Below are 9109 nucleotides of genomic sequence, written 5' to 3'. Positions count from 1 at the left end.
GATCCTGAGACGACCAGCTCATTTTATCCCTGTCTGTCGTCAACTCCACCAAACTCCAGAGGAGCAGAAACTGATGAATATCCCAACTGAGCCTTTTCTATTAGAAACATCTCCCGAGGAAAAAGTCAACCGTCGCGATGAATAGAAATCTTATCTCTCCCAGAAACTGCCGGTAGAAGTCTGACTTTTTGAACTGACCTTCTAGGAAACATGGCTTTACCGTAAATCTCCTAAACCTAACACTGCTAACGTGGAGGCAGTTGCTGTATATTCTGAAAGAGCTGGTCATCTCATTTGTAGAACAACAAGAATAGTGTTAGGTAAATTTAAGTAATGTATGGGCCCCTTCTAAAGGAAAAAAACATGTTGTGAAGCCTGATGTTGAGCTTCAATTGTTGTCGTCATGAACGACTTTCAATTTTCACGAACATATAATTAGATGTAAACTTCTTATGCTTATAGCTTTTTGGTTATAAGGTGGCTATCCCAATGCTCCTGAATATGTTTATATTGATTTTCTTAACTCATCATCAAAGTAAAGACACAAATGTTTAATATAAATTTATTTAACTGCTTCAGAATGCTAACCAGAAACCTCTGCAGGAAACTACTCCTTAGTGGAAAAAATTTCACTAGGCCTGAGAATATATTTGGGGACTTCCGACCTCCATCACATGCCCACCCACGTGCGGGAGGCAGTGCGCTTAGCAGTGAAGAGTGTGGGGTCAGGGTCAGACTCCTGGGTTTGGACCCCGGCCCAGCTGCTTACCAGCTCTGTGGACGCAGGCACGTTGCTTAGTCCTCTATGCTTCAGTGTCCTCATCTGTAAAATGGAGACATAGCTCCTATTTCATAGAGTCGTTGTGGGGATTAAATGAGATATTTTATGCAAAACACTTAGAAGATTGCCTGGCACATATTTAGCCCTGAATAAATGCTAACCGTTGCCCTATTGTTGTCATCATCACAATTGTCATTAGGATCATTGTTCTGGGTGGCCAAACAACGTCCACTACAATGTTTATATGTGTATACATACATACACCGAGATGCATATAAAAAAATAATGAGAGTGTATGCACATAGTTTTTAAAAGAAAAATGACATGAAAATGACTTACCTATTTCACAAGGTCTTTACCAGTTAGCCCTGGCTTATGGCCCATTCAGGAGTAATGACTAGGGCCATGAGAGCCAAGCCTGTGAGTGCATAAGGCCCCTGGGGGTCCCAACCAGAAGCCTTCTGCTGCCAATTATGGCCAGAAAGAGACAGGGGCTCACTGGGCTTCTCCAACAGTTTTTTTTTTTTTTTTTTGTGAGGAGATCTGCCCTGTGCTAACATCCGCCAATCCTCCTCTTTTTTTGCTGAGGAAGACGGCCCTGGGCTAACATCTGTGCCCATCTTCCTCCACTTTATATGGGACGCCGCCACAGCATGGCTTGCCAAGCAGTGCGTCAGTGCGCGCCTGGGATCCGAACCAGCGAACCCCGGGCCGCCGCAGCGGAGCGCGCTCACTTAACCGCTTCCGCCACCGGGCCGGCCCCTCCAACAGTTTTAATGGCGAAATCCTGTTTGCAAATCACATCTTCTATAAAATTTCATTATGTAACATAGACAAAAGTGATATTATATTAATACAAATTTCTAAGTTCAAAACTCTGCTTGCTAGCAAGGCAATTATTGAGAACAATGGGGCTATTCTGATGAAGACAAAACCTTTAAACCTGAAGTTAAAGATGACATATATTGTCTTATATCAGCTTCAAAATCCACAAAATTTAAATTAGCAGCTGCTCCAGGAACCTAGAGTGCACAAAAAACAGTTTGAAAAATCACTATTATGTGCTGACATATTCAGGATGATCGTCTGCAAATAATTCTCAAAAGGCTCCACCAAAAAAATACACACACACATACAAAACACACATATACTGTGTGTCTGTATATATATACAGACAGAGAGAGAAAGAGCAAATGTAACAAAAAGTTAATCATCGGTGAATGTGGGTAAAGAGTATCTGAGTGTTCATTGTTCTATTCTTTCAGCTTTTCGTAGGTTTGAAATTTTTCAAAATAACTCATAAGGATATACCGCTAAGTTGGAAAAAATTATTGTAAAAGACTACTTCCTAACAATAGCCACCCAGCTTGCCACTGCAGCCAAAATGCCCTTGGAAATGTTAGGTAGCCCCAAAAAGAGTTTCAAAGGCACGCTGAGACAATTCTACATCAGACAAGATGAGATTCAAACATTGATTCTGGTACTTAGGAGCTGTATGATCTTGAGTAATCTCCCTGGCCTCTGAGCCTCGGTGTCTCCAGCTCACGGAGGAGGATTGTTGAGATGAAGGCAGGTAATAAAAATTATAGCTACCTTCTAGGATTAGACCACACATGTGAGACCAGTTGTCACTGCTATTGTTGTTGTTGTTGCCCTAGATTAAACCAAAAGGTTTGTAGTACTGTGAACGCTTCTAGTGCCCACGTCTGGAGACCTAGCACAGTTAGAGAAAGGAGATAGAAACCATCGCTGGGGTTGGTCAGCAATGGCAGTCTCCCACAAGGGTCAGGTGGGGACGGGAATCAGGCTGGGAAGGAGAGCAGTTGTAACAGCTTGGCCTCCTCTATCTGAAGAGCTTTCTGGAGAAAAGGCGAGAGCAGAGTAGCATCTAATCAGGAAGGCCAGACAAAGGCTGGTGGCCAGGAGGAGGGAGGCCCCAAGTGCTTGCGTATATAAGGGGGGACACAGTAACCCCAGAAGTGCTACCAACTAAAAGGAACTTGATTTTAAAGGTCCAAATAAATTAGGATTTTAATCTGTGAGACTGACACCCATCAAGGAAGCAGTTTTACTCACCCAACTCAGCCTTTATTCCACACTTGAGGGCGGACTGTGGCCCAGTGGAGGGGCACAGACTTGGGAGTCAGAGACTAGCTGGAATCCCATCGCTGTTTCTCACTAGCAATGTGGCCTTGGACAAGCTACTCAAGCCTCTCTGAACCCCCATTTCCTCATCTACAGAAGACACATGATAATCCCTACCCTGCAGGGTGTCATAGTGTGATGATTACGTTAATTAACGTGGGTGAGTATGGTAGTTAATTCTGCGGCCTCTCCATTCCATTCACCACTACTGCATGCAAATGCGTGTGCGCACACACACAGCATCTCACTCGGCTCAGGCAGGGAAGTTGGAGCCATTTGGGATCTGGTGTCGGAGTTCAGAAAGTGGCCTTGGAGGAGGGCAGGACGAGATGACCAGATGGGATAAGCCAGTGGTGGGGAAGTGGCGCTGGTGGTAGCCGAAGAGGCGGGAGGGCAAATGGGTCCCATGAGAGCAAGACCCAGGAGAGGAAAACATTTCTCCAAGGAAGGCTCTGGGGCTGAGGAGTACATCTGGAGCTTCTCAGATATCCAGGCCACCAGCAGCCTGAAGGCTTCACACCGCTCCCGAGCTTTCCTTTCTGCCCTGTATTATCCTGTTTCGTTCATGATTCTGATTCAACCCTCTTCCCATACCGCCCCCAATCTCCACGTCCTTTTCCCGCCCTCCCACACGGTACAGAGAACCCCAGAAGGGGCGGCTGCTGCTTCACCCCCACCCGGCCCTGCTGTCCCGCCTGACGTGGCACCTGAGGTTTGGCTGGTTCCCACCACAGCCACCTGCCCTGGCTCAGCCAGCGGGAGGTCAGGAAAGGGCTCAGCTTCTGGAGCAGGAGGGTGTGGAAAGAAGCGGGCTCTGCTGCAGAGCAGGCACCTGCCCCTGGATAAGGCACCTGCCGCTCTCGGTCTGCTCCCCTTCTGTAAAATGAAGATCATAATTCCACCCAGATCACAGGTGGCTGTCAGGGCCAAATGAATGGATGTATTTGAAAAGGCATTTTATAACGTGTGAAGAGCTGTACAAGTATTGCTATCATTAGGGAAAGTGGGAAAACTGTCATGTTTTATCCATCACCTTCCCATCATGTGGAATTACACTTGTTGGCAAAGTTAAATGAGAAAAGTCTTTGTTCACGAGAAATCCGTGAGTTTCCAGGTTGCCAGTTTGCTCTTTGGCTTTAAAAGTAGCAGATGGGGAAGCAAGGGCATTGGCTAGAAATGTTTTATTCTCCAGAAGGGGGAGAACCAGGAGAGCACAGAAAAATTCTAAACCTAGCTGAAACAGCTGAATCCCCAAGGAGACAGAATACTCCTGTGGTGGCCAAAACATCTTCCTGCTTGTACTAACACTCGCAGGCACTTGCTATTGGTAGTTGAAGAACAGATCAGGTTAAAGAGAACAGATAGATGTCAACCAGCCGTTCTCAAACCTCAGTGTGCGTCAGAATCCCCTGGAGGCCTTGTTAAGGCAGGTCATTGGGCCTGCCCCCAGAGTTTCTGATTCAAGAGGCCTAGGCTGAGGCCTGGGAATCTGCATTACTGATGAGCGGCGCTGTTGCTGCTGCTCAGGAAAGCACACTTCCAGAACGCCGACGACGTAAGCCGTGCTCTTGTCTCACCATCTGTGAACATAACTCCATTTTAGAAATAAACACGAATATTTAACTCTTTCAAAACTTATTGTTTAGTGTCCTTGACCAAGCAACTTAACCCCTCTGAGCCGCCAGTTTTTCATCTTTGTTCCATGAACTAGGGAAACTACTGTCCATCCCACAGGACTGCAAAGATGAAATGAGACAAGAAATGGTACTCAAAATGCTAAAGCCCTTTCTACTTCTCATCAATCTTAAAAAATGTAAGCTTTGGAGAGGAACCCGAGGACCTCAGCCAATTTGGCAGCCCGAGGGGGATTTGAAGACAGAGAGAGGACCCAGAACCACCAATAGGTCTGACCAGCTGAATGCTAGTCTACGTTCTTATTTGTGCTCAGGGAGTTACCAGAGATAGTGAAGACTTCTGTGTGACTGTTGTCTGGTTTATTTTTAGATAGGTCCTAAAAATTCTGCTACAGTGGCTCTAGTAGCTTTTTGTAGTCTCTAACTATGCATTTATCATTGATGAACACATGATCTGTTAAGGGTGCAAAAAGTGATCACCCATGTTCTGTGAATAAGAAGAGGCCCAGGTTTCAGGGCTGGATGCACTCGGAGAGACACATGGGGAGTCTCGTGCCCCCCACTTTATGGATGGGGAAAATGAGGCCCAGAATGGTTAAGTGAGATAGCCACATACCACTGGTAGAATGTCCACGTTGAAGGCTGCAGTGATGGAAAGCAGAGTGACAAACAATACGTTCCAGTGGACGCGGGACTTGGTGGTCTGGGGTGAAGCTGGATATTCACTTCCCTGAGATGGGGAGCAAGAAGCCCTGAGTCCTAGAGGCCAGCTTGAGAAGCAGGTTAAGAACAGCATAAGTAGAAGAAATGAGAAAGGAAAGAGAAAAGAGAGAGAGAGGGTGGTAGAAGAGAAGGTGGAGACAAAATGAGAAAAAAGAAGAAGAGAAATGTCCTCCCAGCAGCTGTGTCCCCATCCCTCCAAATGCGACACAATGGGATCCCGGCCCTGACCCGTTTAGCCATGGCTACTGAGGTAAGCACAGAATTTATTTGACAATAAGAAAAAGGAAAACTAAATTGAAGGAAAGATGAGAATGATGAAATGCACAAAATTGCTGAATGGAAACACCAGTCACTCAAGAGTAAGCAAAATTACTAATAAGCAGACCTCATACTTTTTGGGTTATTGTTCCACTCTAAATTTATTTAACCAACTAATATAACAAATAAGCTGGCTGCACAGAACCAGGCATCCTAGTCTTCCCCCAGAGAAAGCTGGATAAAACAGACCAGGCGCCCGCCTCCGCGTGGACTGCTGCACCCAGGACCACTACGGCAATCCCCACCTCCCACCACACCTGCCACCCCACCTGGGCTCCTCTGGGGCCTGCCTGTACTTCCAGCAGGGAAGGCCCATATGCTAGGGCAGGCTTAGCAACCTGCCACACAAGTCCACCACACTGCCTTAGTATCACAGCACAAAGCCTGTAGCATCCCGGGGGAAATAAAATTTCATTTCAAAGTTAAGCTTTAAACTGACTGAACTGAAGACGGAGAAGAAGGAGGAGTGGGAGGAAGAGGGGAGGGGCTGAGAGGCATGGCTGGGACAGAAGAAAGGATGACAAGAGTTTTTATGTGAGCTTCTGGAGAGCACATTATAATTTGAAAAGGCTGAGAACACTGAATTGCTATTAGCTCCAAGCGGCTGAGATAGTATAAGGGGTTAATTACAGTTGGACTGCACAGCTTGGTAGGGTTCTTGAAGATTATATATTTTGTATGAGAGACACACGCATATATATACACACATACCTCTTTTCAGGTAATCATCAGGGTTGCCACATAAGTTATTAATTTGGAGGAAAAGATTTTAACCTCAAATGACCGAGCACTGCTATGCTGACCCTCAGTCTTTGTTAGATGAGCTGTTCCACCTCTTCTATTCCACTACCTGGCCTCCTTCCCTTGGGGGAAGGAGGATGGAATTTTCTCAACAAGACTACAGAGCAAACCAGAAATAGTGATAAAGATTGAGCATATCCCAGCAAAGCCTGGTTGGCCAGTCACTCCACCTGAGCCATACACAGTGTATGCCCTGCATGTGGACATCAGATACGGTACAGGGAGCCTCCCTGCAAGGGCCTCCTGCCCCCCTACGATGTCTCATCACGGGTGTGGAGGGAGCTAGAAGAACCTGGAAATGTGCACACTGCCTTTCCTTCCGGCTTCTGTCTGAGGCTAATGGGGCTGGTGTGGGAGCCCCTGGAGTGAGGGCAGCGGGTAGTAGAGATGAGGAGCAACGGGGAGGAGGTCAGTCAATGACACACACTGAACTGTCACTGAAGATGGCCTGAGAAAATGTTCAATTAGAAGCAGGGCACCAAGACGTGGAAAAGATGAATGCATTCCATATATGGCCTTGTGGAGAGAGAGGGAGAATCCCCCTCTGCCCTTTCCCTTAAGGTTCTTATGGCTGGCCAAATAATCAACAAGACAGGTTAGCAGGAGAAAATAATACCAAGTTTAATAACATGTATACATGGGAGAAACTCAGAAATGAGCAACTCGTCCCTCTGTCTAAGCTGCTTGCTTAAGTATTGCAGCTAAAGACGAGGAAGGTGTTGGGGGTGGGTAGTGGTCTGGGACTTCAGAGGGCAAGAAGACAATTCTTTTCAGGGTCATCTATAGATAATGTGGTTGGGGAGAGACAGAGTTTTTTGATAAAAGGGGCTTGGTGCCCCTCCCATTGTAACATCTATTTTACATTATCATTACAGCCATCATGATAGAAGATCTGTTCTAGGAAGGAGCCACCATGTCAAATTCTTTAGGCAGTTAGTGGGGGAGGTCAAATGTCCCTCAGAGAAAACAATCAAGGTAAAGAAATATATTTCAGGGTGGCCAAATCTTGATCTCCCACAGCCTCATCTATTATTGTCTTGAATAGTAGATTCCTATTTAGCTCTTCACATATGAACACTTTTCACTTCAATTTACATCAACTTCTTGTGATCAAGAGACATAGCTAGTTATCTCCTGGGTTACTCTGTCTTAGTACCTAGCACACTGGCTTGCATGTTATAAATGCCACACACGTTGAATCAGTTTGATTTGAGGACAGTCATTCCAAAAACAGGATGAACCACATTGAAGAGATGAGGGCTCCATGATTGGGCCGGTATTCACGTCTCCTCATTTCATCGCAAATCTTGGGAGAATGTGGGAATTTACTCAGAATTCATAGGATTCCTAGAAGAGAATGTCATATGCCCTGGGATTTCAAAAAGTTGAGACAAGAATAAATTATGTCATGGCTAAAATTACACTCTGACTCTACAGTTACAAGTGGTCTAGTAATGGAACAAAAGAGTCTGGCACCAAAAGGAGCTCTTGATGAGTTCAGACTTTATTTTTGTTTTTCAAAATGAGTCTACACGATGGAAGAGGAAGTAAAGGTGGGTAAACACAGAAGAGTGACACGCACAGCTTAGGGGAAGTGACAGAGAACAGAAAATAGGCCTTTATTTATTTTTTTTTTTAATTTATTTATTTGTTTGTTTTAGGCAATTTTCAGTTTGGGAACCAAGAAAAAGAAAAAAAGATGTGCCTATCGCTTGAGGCAATGACAGAAAGAAAGCAAACATCCCTAACTCTCAATTTTGCTTTGATCTTTTATATCCAGAAGGAAGGTCTCGAAACTGAAAACAAATGGACAAAAAGAGCTGACACAGAAACGAAGTTCGAGACAGGTAAGGAGACACCCAAAGGGCTCCTTTTACATGAGTCAAGTATTCTGGCCTAAACAAGTTACATCTCACGACGCCGACACAATTCACCAGTGAGACTGAAGTCCAGGTAGTAATCTTTGAGAAATTAGGGAGAACAGCAGAGAATGAGGACAGGCACAATTGTCTCGATTTTTAAAAGAAAAATAAGGTAGCTTCTGGAAACAACAGACTAGTCAACTCACTGTGTACCCACAGCAGAATTCTAAAATGATTTATCAAATATTTTGTGAGCATTTAAAAAAGAAAGTAGCAAGCACGAACAACCCACAGGGGTTCAATAAAAACAAGGCAGGCCAAACTGACCTCAGTTTCTCTTTTGAGAGCATTGTTAGACAGGAAGAGGAAGGAAAAGCAGACATAGCGTACTTGATCTCTGCCACCGAAAAGTCCTTCGTCACATCCAGTGGATAAAGGGGAAGAGGTGGGCTACATCATTGTACAGTTCTACCGATGCATAACTTAGTAACTAAACCCAAAGGGTATGGACTGAGAGCTGCAAGAGTCTGTATTTGGCCCTACGCTAATCAATATACGTATCACCAAGGTTAAGACTTAAGAAGAAAAGGTTACCAATTCTGTAGGTGACACTAGGCTGGGAAGGAGAGCTAATACACTGGACATAGAATCATGAGTCAAAACAATCTCAGCAAGCAGCAATGATGTGATGAAATCAAAAATTCAAATAAAAAATACATTCAATAAAATTCAAATTATAAAATTAAAAAAATTTTGAATTAAAAAATGCAAATCCTACACTGCATAAGTCCTCAGATACAAATACAGGACATGGGCTCTGGAAACAAGTGGAGTGACGCTGAAGT

This window comes from Diceros bicornis, chromosome 18 (assembly GCF_020826845.1).
Source record: "Diceros bicornis minor isolate mBicDic1 chromosome 18, mDicBic1.mat.cur, whole genome shotgun sequence".
Lineage (NCBI taxonomy): Eukaryota > Metazoa > Chordata > Mammalia > Perissodactyla > Rhinocerotidae > Diceros > Diceros bicornis.
Note: the sequence above shows the minus strand (reverse complement) of the source record.